Consider the following 12,853-nt stretch of genomic DNA (forward strand, 5'->3'; position numbering starts at 1 on the left):
TCCACGGAAAAGAAACTTACACTGAATTACCTCTTAGAAGTATATAAGCTCATGACTGTACAATTTGATAATTGAGAAATCCAATTGGGTCTCTCTCTGAGGTGGGGAAAATGGATTTGAGAGGAGATGGAATTTGGGCAATGACTTTCAGGCAGCCTGGTCAATAGCTCTAAGAGGCCAGATTGATTGCAGACAGGAGTGAGCCGAGGAGGTGGAAAGGGGCTGGGAGAAACCAGGCTTCTGGTTGGTTGCCTATTGCTGCTCTGCTGCAGGAAACCTGGAGGAAACTGTCTGATTCAGCTTCTTTCCCGCTGAGTCCCCACATCCCATTACGGACCATTTCCCTTTCTCCACGTTAACGTTCTCCAGGCTTTGAGAGCTTTCACCCTGATGCGTGGGGATAAGTTATGAGGTGGTAGCTTAAGTAATTTGTTATAAGTCACGATCAAGATACTGCAGTCTGCAAATAACTTTTTTTTCTTTTCCTATAGAAATTGAGATTCATGGTTAATTTTTAAACAAGGGCAGTCTTGCTCATTTGCCTTTCAATTTGTTTTCTTGAGTGGATAATAAAGATCCACTATCTGTCTTATTTACACTACTGAGAACCTCTGATCCAGAGAATGGTTTGATTTCTTGCCTGTTGTAAGGCCAAGCAGACCATGATTCACACCCTGAGCCTGCCATTCCCTAGCCATGAAATATTGAGCAGGTGATAAAAGCTGTCTGAAGTTCACTTGCTTTCTCTGTCAATCAGGGGCCCTGAGGCAGCCACAGCAGCCCCAGAACATGGTGGGCACTCAATACTTAGTTATCCCCTCCCTGTGGAATGCATGCCCCAAATAGACCCACCAAACAGCCCCTTGGCTGCCCATAATTTGCTCCTGACTTTATTTCCCAAGTGGCTCAGTAAGTCAATACTTAATAAATCGTACTGCCTTTTACGTTTCTTTTTCCCAATGTGCATTTCATGGTGAGTCATTCCTGTCTTCCTCCAACTTCCAACCCCTCCCGATTAATTCTTCTGTCTCTGATTTCTATAAGACCATGTATACTGTCCTTACTGGGGGAATATTGGTGACAAGGGTCAGAGAGAGGTCCTCCTCATGGAACATGAGAATCTGATCGCCAGACTTAACTTATGTCCTATTGAACATACCTGAAATTCAAGAACTTTCCAAATACAGTCGTGTGGAGGTGTGCCTTGGGTTCCTGTTGAGGCTACCTGCGGAGAAGGCCAGTGTGTCTGGGCATTTTGGATAGGAAGAGAAGTGGTCTAATCCTATTGCTCATATCTTAATGTCAGAAACAAGCAAATTAACTGATGAAATATTTATATCAAGTGGAGCAATAAGTCAATCTGGAGGCTGACTCACCGCCATTGGATTCCTCTTCTCCTCATCGCCCTGGTGGAATTCTGAAAGAGAATTTCCACTTCTGGGTATGATTGACCAAGATAGCCCCCTTTCCCTGCAGAAAACAACTACTAATCCTGGGCATAATAGAAAATCCAACTGCCTGAAGATGCTGAAAATTGAACAGAAGCAGACAAACTGGTGGGGAATGCACGCTAGCTTGGAGGAGGGAGCTAGAGAGCCATACAAATAAATTCCCACATCCAAAGCTTATAGCCTGGGGCTAAGCTGTATGCACAGAGGCAAGTGGGGTTCCATGAAAGACCCTGTAATTCTTCTGGCCTGGAGAACCAGAAAAGTGAAACTGGGCAATCATGGGTGCTGAAGAGAGTGAAGGACCCTCAAAAGGGAAAGAGTGAGATAAGGATCCCACACTCTGTTTACTCAGATTTCTGTGTAACCCCTGAACTACTCAAGCATGGAACAGATTCAGAGTAGCTAAGTTAAAGACAAAAGATCTGCATTAAGACCAAAGTTGCTGCCCAAGAAATGGAATTTGTGATTCAAGCCCAGCCAAGAAAATTACCTGCTAAAACAAATGAAGCAACGAAAGTTGTGTAAAAATAAGATTCCAACCTTCTCATAACTTACCATTCATAATGTTCAGGATATAGTCTGAAATTACCTGACTTTCAAAGAGCTAAGAAAATTGAGCATATTCTCAAGAAAACAGTCAACTGAGTCCAAGCCTGAGACGAACTAAATGTTGAAACTAATATAAAAAGATTTTAAAGCACTATAACAACTATTCTCAATGAAGTAAAATAAAACGCGTTTCAATAAAGGAACATCTCAGCAGAGAAATAGAAATTATAACAAATAAAGAAACGGAAATTCTAGAACTGAAATATATGAGTTCTAAAATTAAGAAAAAATTCATGAGATGAATTTAATAGCCAAATGGACATGACAGAAGAAAGAGTAAGTGAATTTGAAGATAGGTTAGTAGAAACTATACAAGATGAAGAAGAAAGAGAAAATTGAACCAGAAATTAACAAAACTGTATGGACCCATTAGATGATATCAAACAGTAAACATACCTACTTTTAAAATGCCATAGGAGAAGAGAGGGTCAAGGTGCAAAAAATAGATATTTGAAGTAAATGATGATGATAAAGTAACCAAGAAAACCTCCAGTATCTAGAAATTAACACAGAGATAATCTTTGGTTCAAAAAAGAAATCACATGAGAAATTAGAAAATATTTGAACTGAATGATAATAAAAATATAAATGTATCAAATATCTTGGGAATGCAGCTAAAGCAATCTGTAGAGGAATGTTGTAAGTTTAAAAGGCTGTATTATTAAAGAAAGGACTCAAATCGATCTAAACTTCCATTTTAAGAAACAAGAAAAAGAAGAGCAACTTAACCATAAAGCAGAAAGACAGAATGACAAATGGCAAAGACAAGAGTAGTTAGTACAATAGACCCAAAAAGAAATAGAAAATTTGAATAGACCCATATTACTTAAGGAAATTTATAGATATAATTATGTAAAAACCCAAATAATTCACAGAGAAATAATTAGAATTAATAATTGAGTTTAGAAACTGTTGGTTACAAGATCAGAATATAAACATTAATTGGCTTTCTATATACCAGTTATAAAGTGAAATTTTAAAAGCTACAATGATGTTAAAATTATCAAATATCTAGGAATAACCTATGTGTGAGTTTCACACAGAAACCTATAAAACATTATTGAGAGAAACTAAAGATGATCTAAGGAAGGAAGGATGTGCCCTGTTAATGAATTTGAACACTCAGTATTGTACAGATGTCAGTTCTCCCCAAATTTGACCTATAAATTTGATGAAATTCCAAGCAAGAACCCAAAGGTGTATATGTGTATGTGTGTGTGTTTGCACGCATGGGTGTGTTTATAACTTGATCAACTGATTCTGAAATTTATATAGAAATACAAGAGGCCAAGAAAAGCCAAGGCACTCTTGATGAAGAAAAGTGAAAGGACAGGCACTACCTGATATCAAGATCCACAATAAAGTTACAGTAATTTTTATAATGTGGTATTGAATCAAGGAGAGAAATAAACCAATGGAATAGAACAGAGAGCTCAAAAACAGACCTATGTGCATATGGACACTTAATTAATGTAAAAGTTAGCCTTGGAGAGCAGTTGGGGGAATGATGGGCTTTTTCCTATATGGTACTAGAACTACTGGATCCCCACTGTGGGGAACACTGGTACCCTACCTCACACATACATAACAATCAGTCCCAGGAGGATTGTAGATCTAAAAATGAAAGGCAAAATAATAAAGCTTCTAGAAAATAAAGCAGAGGAGGAAGAGAATTCCTCTACCCTCTGGGTCCTTCTGGTTGAATTATGAATTAAATTGACATGAGAAAGAATACCAAGAAAAAATCAAACAAAGCTTTAGAACATGTACACATGGGAGAAACCCAGGAAAACTAAGCAACTCTCCAAAATGGCAGAGGGTCTCATCTTAAATATCATCTTCAGCTAAAGACAAAGGAGGATGTTGGGGGTGGGGGTAGTCAGTTATGGGAGATTACCAGAAAAGCACAATAAACAGGAGTAAGATGATTATGCAGATTTAAGTCCTTGCCTTCTGTATTTATAAGAATTTCTAGAGATAAGGACATCCCCCTCTTCCTGGTACGGAGAGGGAGATATCTTTACAAATGGAGATTTCCCTTACAAATGTAAATGTTCCTTACAAAGGGTAACTTCTACTTGGTTTTCAGAGCTTTTCCCACGTCAACAGTTTTTTAAAAAGTAACCAGCCAAAAATAATCCTCATACCAAAGAGACACATCTTGAGGTGGCCAATTCTGATACCCTACAATAACATAGGAAAATTTCTTTATGGCTTCAAGGTACAGAAAGATTTATTAACCAAACACCAAAAACACTAACCATAACAAAAAAGATTGATAACTTTGACTATGTTAAAGGTAAGGACTTCTACCATCAAGTCAAAAGACCCTCTTCTGGGAATGAACAGCAAGCCGTGGAGTGTGAGAAGATCTGTGTATTCCAGTCACTGGTAAACTGTATTCAGAATACACAAAGAGTTCTTACAAAAAATAAAACAGACAATGCAAATGAAAAATGAGAGATATGCAGGGGCCAGCCCTGTGGCCAAGTGGTTAAGTTCACATGCTCCACTTTGGCAGCCCGGGGTTTGCCGGTTCAGATCCTGAGTGCAGATCTATAGTCTGCTCATCAGGCCATGCTGTGGCGACATCCCACATAGTAGAACTAGAAAGATTTATGGCTAGGATATACAACTATGTACTGGGGCTTTGGGGAGGGGAAAAAAAGAGAGAGAAATGAGCAGGTAATTCACAAAGGAAGTTGTCCAAATAGCTAAAATTCATCTGTAAAAGGGCTTAACTACATTAGTCCTCAAGAAAACGCTAATTAGAAGCACAAGGAGATACCACTGTTCACTCCCAGAATGCTACACAGCAATGAAAACCAACAGTTTCTCCACACAACAATATGGGTGAATCTCACAAACGTAATGTTGGGGAAGGAAATCAGACGTACAACAATACATGCTGTATGATTCCATTTATAAAAATCCTTAAAACAGACAACACTAAACTGTAGTGTATCAGGATAAACTTAATTGATAACACTATAAAGAAAAGCGATGAACTGACAACCACAAAAGTCAGGATGGTAGTTTTTTAGTGGGGGCGTGATGAGAACAGAGATTAGGCAGGAGCCTGACAGAGAAATTTGGGGTGTTGCCAGTGTTCTATTTCTTGACCTGGATATTGGTTATATGTTTGTTTCATGATAATGTATTGAGTTCTATAATTTTTTTTTTTACATTTTTCTGTATGAGTGTTATATTTCTCAATGAGTAAGTAAAAAAGGGGGGAAAAAACGACTGGGCACGATTCTTCCCTCCTTTCTTGATGGAGGATGAGGGCTACTCAGTACAGATGGCAGAGGGAAAACGGGACTCCTGATCCCCATGGGCAGCCCTGGCCTGCCTGCCTCTGAACTTCTTTTACACTACAGAGAAATCAACCTCAATCTTGGTTAAGTCACCATTTAGATGTCTGTTCCTTGCAGCCAAATCTAATCCAAACTTTTACAAGACAAGATTTAGATTCAATTTAACTCACACACAGCAAACATCTATTATATATTGGGCCCAGTGCTCGGTTGTAGGGACAGCAAGAGGAATGAAGAACTCAGCAAGGGATCATGAAAAAGGGAGCCACACACTTCTAAGAGATCAGAGAGAAGTGTTTAGCCCATCATGATCTGAACTGGGCCGTAGTCAATTCCCTGTTTCCTGGAAGAACTTAGATCAGTTGCTGAGTTTCCAAGGTAGTTGCTACCCCATAAGCTTCTCCTGTCCCTCGGAAGGCTAGTGTTATGGTCATTGCCAAAGAGCATTTTTATTAAAACTGGCTGTAGGCCAACTCTTTGCTTAAAAGGGTCTTCTTGGGCCTTTTCATCTTTGCTTGGATCCCAAGCACAGTCAGACAAAGACCCTGAAAGATTTATTTTTCAGAACTGAGCTTCATTTAGCCTCATGTGTGGGGCACAGGTTCTCGAACGCCAGCACGGAGCAGAAATGGAGCTGGGACACACTCATTTCCAGAATCAGACTGAGCCCAGGTTATTTTAAAGTGAGCTATGAAGCAAATCAAAGGTGTTTTTAAATACATAAATCCAATAAGCCAGTTGGACTCAGACTAAATGTCTATCTTTTCTAGAATTGTTCAACCAGAAAATCAAAATATTCCCTAAACTGAATCTGAATTGAATTTCACCGTTATTTCATTTGGTTCAAGTCCTTGGATTGTGGGAGGAGGGGAGGGCTGCTTTTATGCAGGGGGAGCTTAAGAGTGGGAGCCTACATGGGTGGCAGTAGGTTCCAGGAGGCTGCTTGTGTTTTGAATGTAAAACAAAACCTTGTTAGGGATCTGACATGCAGGAGCTCCAGCTGCATGAAAGCAATTCAGCCATCAAAGGGGAAGATGACCTATATTTGTCTGTATAGACTTTGCATTTGCTGTTTAATCAGTGCTCTAGAAATCAGCTGTGGTCCAGGGAAGATAGCAGAGAGTTTGGCCTCGTGCTTAATGCTCCCAGTGATGGGCAGCCTACCTGACAGGTATGATTTGTTACTCAGAGAATGCAGTGTTTTCCTCTTGAAACACACTCCTCAGGCATTGCAAAGAAAGCAAGCGCAGCGCTGTTCCAAACGCTCTACAGTAGTTGTGATGTTTGATCAAGAGAAGGTTTCACCAGCACAGACACCTTGGCTGGGAACACAATGGATTGTAATGCAAATGGCTTCAGTCCTTCTCAAAGAATCAGGCACTTTCCAAAGAGGTACAAAGAGGAGGGAACAAATGGCTGCTAAAAGGAAAAGTACAGAAATAAATCTAAGCAGTGTCACAGCATCTTGTCTCTATGAACCTCACAGTTTCCTAAAATCAGAAATAACTATGACTCATGCAGTGCCAGGGCTTCAGGGAAGGAGGCCAATGGGCAGGCCCTCTGCCCCATCCCGCTGCCAAAGCCATCACAGAGCAGAGTGAAAATGACCTGGGTGCGGTGTGATGAGCCCTGGTGATGTCAGCATGGGGATGGCTGTGAATGGCCACCGTTTATGGATGGATCAATTTGTATCACACTTACACTGTGTTACGCACTGAGGATGTGATGAGAGAGGAAGAAGAGTATGTCATCATTTTCCCCCAGAGTGTGTCCTCTTGTGGGGGCTGCCAGACAGGAAAGGTTGAGGACTTGAATGTCCAGCCCCTAGAGGTCTCCCCCATTTGTCCCTGGCTTTGAGACCAGTGAGAATGACTAGCTAATGAAGATATGCTGAAGGAAAGCATTAGGATGACTCAGTGGCCAAAGAGCCGTGACCTATCATGTCTTGGCTCCAAAGATAGAATGAAACAGTGAGTAAGTTGCCATTTGGCTCCCTGCTTAAAACTCCTTGATGGCATCTGATGCTCTGTAGATCAAGCCTAAAATCCTTCCTTGCCTCCAACAGCCCGCACACATCTCCAGACTGGTCACCCTCTGTCTCCCCCACCACAACACCAGCCTCGTCTCAGTTTTTCTAATTTGCCGTGCTCCTATGGGCTCCAGAGCTTTTGGACCTACTATTAATGCAAAGAATTCTGCCGTTTGCCTGGCCAAATCACTCCAATCCTCACAACTTGGCTTGACTGTCACTTCACTAAGGGGTCTTCCCTCAGGCCCTTTTTCCACCCATTCCACATCAAGTCCCTGCTCCTTTGGTCTATCACCCCCTTTATATTGCCTTCTTAACACTTACCACAATATAATTATAAGAACATTTGTAAACATCTTTCCTGCTGGATTGTAAGCTTTGTTAGTTCAGAGATTGCATCTATTTTTCCTTACCACCCTGTTCCACCCTTTAACAGAGTGTCTGGCTCATAATCATCACAGTGGCTAATATTTATTGGGTACTTTCCACCTTCTTAATGCAGTAATTTAATTAATCCTCACAATCACCATGAAATAAATACCATTGGTACTCTCTCTTTGCAAATGGGAATTTAGGCAATCAAGAGATTAAGTAACTTGCCCAAGGTTATCCAGCCAGGAAATATCTAAGCTAGAATTTAACCCCAGACAGTGGAGTTTCAAAGTCTGTGGTCTTAGTAACTACGCTGCAGTGGCTCAAGAAACGTTTGTCAAAGGAATGAGTTTATAAATGAATGAATGATATTGGGTTGCTGCAATGTTTATAAGACTAAGTGACCAAAAGAGGCAATGTGTAAGTGTGTAAGTGTGTTTTCTGTCTGCCTGTTACATATGCTAACATTTATTGAATGTTTATCACAAGCATGTTCCCTTGTTTTGCTGATAAAGAAACTGAGGCTTAGAGAGTTGAGTAACAGGTCACACAGCTAACAAGTAGCAGAATTTGGATTTCAAACCCTTTTAAACACTATTTTATACTGCCTCCCACATGAAATCAGGAATAACAAATGCTGCGATAAGAATAAGGGGAGAGCGCCACTCTTGTGGATTTTTGTCACGTGCACCCAGGCGCACAGACAAAGCCCTTTCAAATGAAAGAGGAGAGTAGATGGGATTTAGATTCCTGTCTCCTCTTCCTTTACAAATTCAACCCAAGTTTGGATATAGAGAATGGCCATTGATGACAGCTGAATCTTGCACTGGCAGACAGAGTCTTGTCCTTAACAGTCAGACAGAAATGCTTGGCATCTCAGACCAGGACATTTCTAGTTAGCAGATGTTTTATCTTCTCATTTTGCAAGGTCATACCTGATTCTCCAAATCCTTACTCCTCTTCTCTCAAGTGCTCATTTGGGCTGTCCTAACCTAGCACCAATTCTGGCCCTTGGATGAGGACCTGAAGGAACCCTGGTTAGCCCTCCAAGTGTTGGCAGAACTCATTTTTGTGGGCAGTAGGTTCTCACCTTGGGCACTGGTTTGATGGCTCCTTCATTCCTTCAGCAGATCTTAACTGAGCACCTATGACATGCAGGTCTTATGCAGAGTGTCAGGGATCTAACATTGAACAACAGCACAATCTCTGCCACCAGACACACTGCCGCCCCCAGCAGACAGGAAACTGACATAAAGTAACTGGTCACATAGTTAATTATGGAATTCTGGGACAAGGTGATGAGAAGTGTCACCAAAAGATGCTTTCCCTGCTCAATCTGGCTATCCACTAGTTCCTTCCCCATCAGTGCCCAGTTACGGAAGAGCAAGCTCACAGCTGATAACTAGGGAGATTAAAACCTTCATCTTCTAAATTAAAAGAGTGGTGCTTCCTGGGGCCAGACTCTCCCAATGGGCACCAAATAGAAAATGAAGCACAACTCGGGTAGTGGGTTTTGCTGCCAAGACAGGGAGTAAAAACACGACAGGGAAAGAGAAGGGAGGTTCCTTGGGGAAAGTCAAGACGGAGGATGAACTGTGTCTCTGGGCTATTTTCCCACCTCTGAGTCATCTCCAGAGAATGTTCTTGACAGCTCAGGGGTAACTGTGAACACGGGGTCTGGTACCGCTTCTCAACTGGTATTTCCTAAGCAGCAGCCCCATGGGGAAATGAACAAAGCAGCAGGGATGGCAGGTGGCAGAGCAAGGAAGAAGGCAACAAAACTTGGCCCCCAAAGTCATGGAAGCCCGAGCTGCTGTGGCAGATTCCTGTGGGCCTGGAGTAAGGAAGAAGGTAGCAGGACCTGGGCCAGCATGCCAGGCAGCACCGAGGACATTCGGCAGGACAAAGTCCCTGGCAGAGAACGTAATAAAGGCCGGTGGAAACTTCCACGCCTCCATTTCCAGAAGGGTGGAGAAGGAGTACCCAGAGGGGCACCCATAGGTAGCCCCTCCTCAATCTTTCTGCTCTGTTTATTTGGTGTGAGGCCTCAAGATGCTTGGGATCAACGTGTGTGTGTGTGTGTGTGTGTGTGTGTGTGTGTGTAAAACCTGGTGGAAGAGCTCTGAATTGGGAATAGTTCCTAAATAATGACAGAACATAAATTTGACTCAATACCTGGGACAGACAAACTATAAGTGACTAAAATGTTACAGGGCGAACTGAATATAGTGGATTAGGCTAAACTTAATTTTCTCTTTGCCCAGCAGAGGCATGAGGGCTTGTCTGGGCCAGTACTTTCCACGCCCTAGAAGCCAGAATTCCCACTGCACGAGGCACCAGCCCTGTCCCTCTCTGCCAGCCCTGGCCTGTGCTGTGTCCAGGGTTGGCCACCATGGGCACCACCACTGTTGCAAGATGGGCCAAAACTCTGGGTCTCTGACCTTAAAATCAGCTCCGCTTGTGCACATGCCAGAGGCGGAGGACGTGGGAAGAAGGGGGCAAATCAAAATCTCAGAGCAGTTTAGGCATCTGAGCCTGCAGATCAAAAATGCGGCTTGTGACAGGATTGTCAAAAATTTCCCACATGACTTCTCCAGAGTGAAACAGAGCTCTCCTCTGCTTAAGGGAATCTCATCTCTCTGATTTTCCTGAGGAGACTAATGGAACAAAATGACCTCATCAGGGACGGGACAGCGTGCCCACCCAGCAGGGAGAGCACAGGCTGGTAATGATTTACATAAGACCTTTGCTTAGGGATTGCAAAGTCCTCTTTACAGCTAATTCTTTGTTGTAAAAATGATGACAGGGTCCCTGACAGCCAGACCCAATAAAATGCGGAAATGAAAACAAACCTTCCATGCCCCCTTGTTTCTAGTTTCTCAGGGCTGTGAGGAGCAACTGTGTGGAGAGGAGAGAGAGGAGGGGTTCTGAGAGAGGAAGCAGAGGTGGAGAGAGATGCAGAGGGGAGAAGAGAGAGAGAATTGAGGGCAGATATGAGTAGAATGGAAGGAAGAATAATGCAGAAGATGAGGCTTACTGATGGTTTCCGGTTTTCACATCAAAACCATGATATTATAGGAGGCTCAGTTTTATGCCTATAATGGAATAAAAATAATAATGACAATATTTATGCTAGAGAAACAAAACTACAAATAGCCTGACTCTCCGTCAATAGCAGACTGGTTGAGGCAATTATGGGAGCATTATACTATGCACTGATTATACTATTAACAGGCTGCTTAGGATAACATGTGGATCCTCGAAAGAATAAGTGTATCTGTAATATTGACCTAGAAAGGTGTTTGTGAAAGTTGAAAGTGTAAGTTAGAGGATAGTATGATCCCATTTTTGTAAAACAACACACATACACACTTGGGGAAAACGTCCGTCAGATTTATCTATGCACTAGTCTGAGTAGAAAGAAGGGTGTGAGGGACACCCATGAAACTTAGCAAAGGATACTTCTGGAAGGGTGGATGGGATGCTGGAAAGGAAGAAGGGAAAAAAATAAGGGTTTTTTTGCATACCTTGGTATTGTTTGACTTGTCACAATGAGCACACATTACTGGAATCTGAGATGAAAAAGATTAAAAATATTAAATTGCTTGACACCTACAATAATGAATAGTATGAAATGATAATAGTAAGCACTGCCTTTGCAGCCTATTATGCATCTCACTCACTGCTAAGTGTTTCACAAACCCTCTTTTGCATTTCACAATGACCCTCACATTTTACAGGCTCAGAAATGTCGGTAAGCTGCTTTAAACTGCACCACTGGAAAGGGACACAGGTGACTTTTGAATCCAGGTCTAGTCTACTGCAGAAGCCCTGGGAGAAGGCTGCAGCTAGAGGGCTGCCAGGCATCAAGAGGTCAAGCCGGAGGCTGCTGAACAGGGGTCTCAGGTGATGGTGAGCAATTTCATTCTGCGCCCATTGGCAGGGCAGGGAAAGCAAGAGCTGTGAGCCGGACCCAGGGTTAGAACTGCTTGCCTAGCATATCAAACTTTAATATCTCAATTCTCATGGCTGAGCTCGGCCAAGCGAGCTGCTATTACCCATCAGCATCTACACAGCATTTCCCAGAGAACAGGCTGTGTGGAACGTTCTATGTCTGGAAGCATTTTATCATTGAAGCGGCTTAACCAAGACGCGGTAAAAATCGCCTAGCCCACTTTCCTATCCCCCTGGGCAGGGCAATTAAGGGCATTCGGGCCCAGCCGGTGTGGCGTGTGGCATTAGGCAGTCAGGTCTTATCAGTTTGGGGTTTTGTGACAATTTAACATAAGCCTGGCTGAAATTTGCCTCTGCAACATCTGTAGATAAAAGGTTTGCCAGGTTTCTTGATGAATAAGGAAAACAGACAAGTGAGAATGGGAAATGTTTAACCTACTTGAGAGATTTAAGTGATTTTTTTTGTTTTGTTTTACTTGTAAGGAATTTGAGCAAGGTGTCTGCCTGAAAATGCCAGCTCCTAAATAGTTGTTATTAATGGCAAAAGCAGATTCAGCAAGATTTCTAGGTCATAACTTTTTAGAAGTAGCCAAGTAACTATATCTGCTTTAAAGTAATGGGTTATTTCTCCAACAACGATATTTCCTGAAATGACTAGACATTCTCCAATACAAATTGATGATGTCTCAACATAGTATCTCTGAGACTGAAAACCTGAACACAGCAGGTGTCCCAATCTTTCCTGTAGATTATTCATTTCTGGTTTTAGGATGACCACGGTTACTGGTTGAGATCTTAGCTTGAAAACTTCAGATTTCTCTGTCTCCACTGGCCTCAGCAGACACAAGTTGCACCCTGCCTCGAAAAGAAGAAATATGTCCTTCTCTTTCCAAGGGACTGAGCTGCTTGTTCCTTCCCTCTTAGGCCCTTCTGTGTTTTCAAATTGATGTTTTCTCTTGCCTTTCCGTTTTTCCGGGACTCCATTTCCTTGTCTCCAAGGTTGTTCCATCCCTCCTACTGTTAGCCTCCCATCTCATCCCTCTGGAAATTTGCAGATGGGGGAAAGCATCCACATCAGCAGGCTCCATTTCCTCAGCCCTGCACACTACTTCTTTCTCCAC

This window comes from Equus przewalskii, chromosome 13, assembly GCF_037783145.1.
Source record: "Equus przewalskii isolate Varuska chromosome 13, EquPr2, whole genome shotgun sequence".
NCBI lineage: Eukaryota > Metazoa > Chordata > Mammalia > Perissodactyla > Equidae > Equus > Equus przewalskii.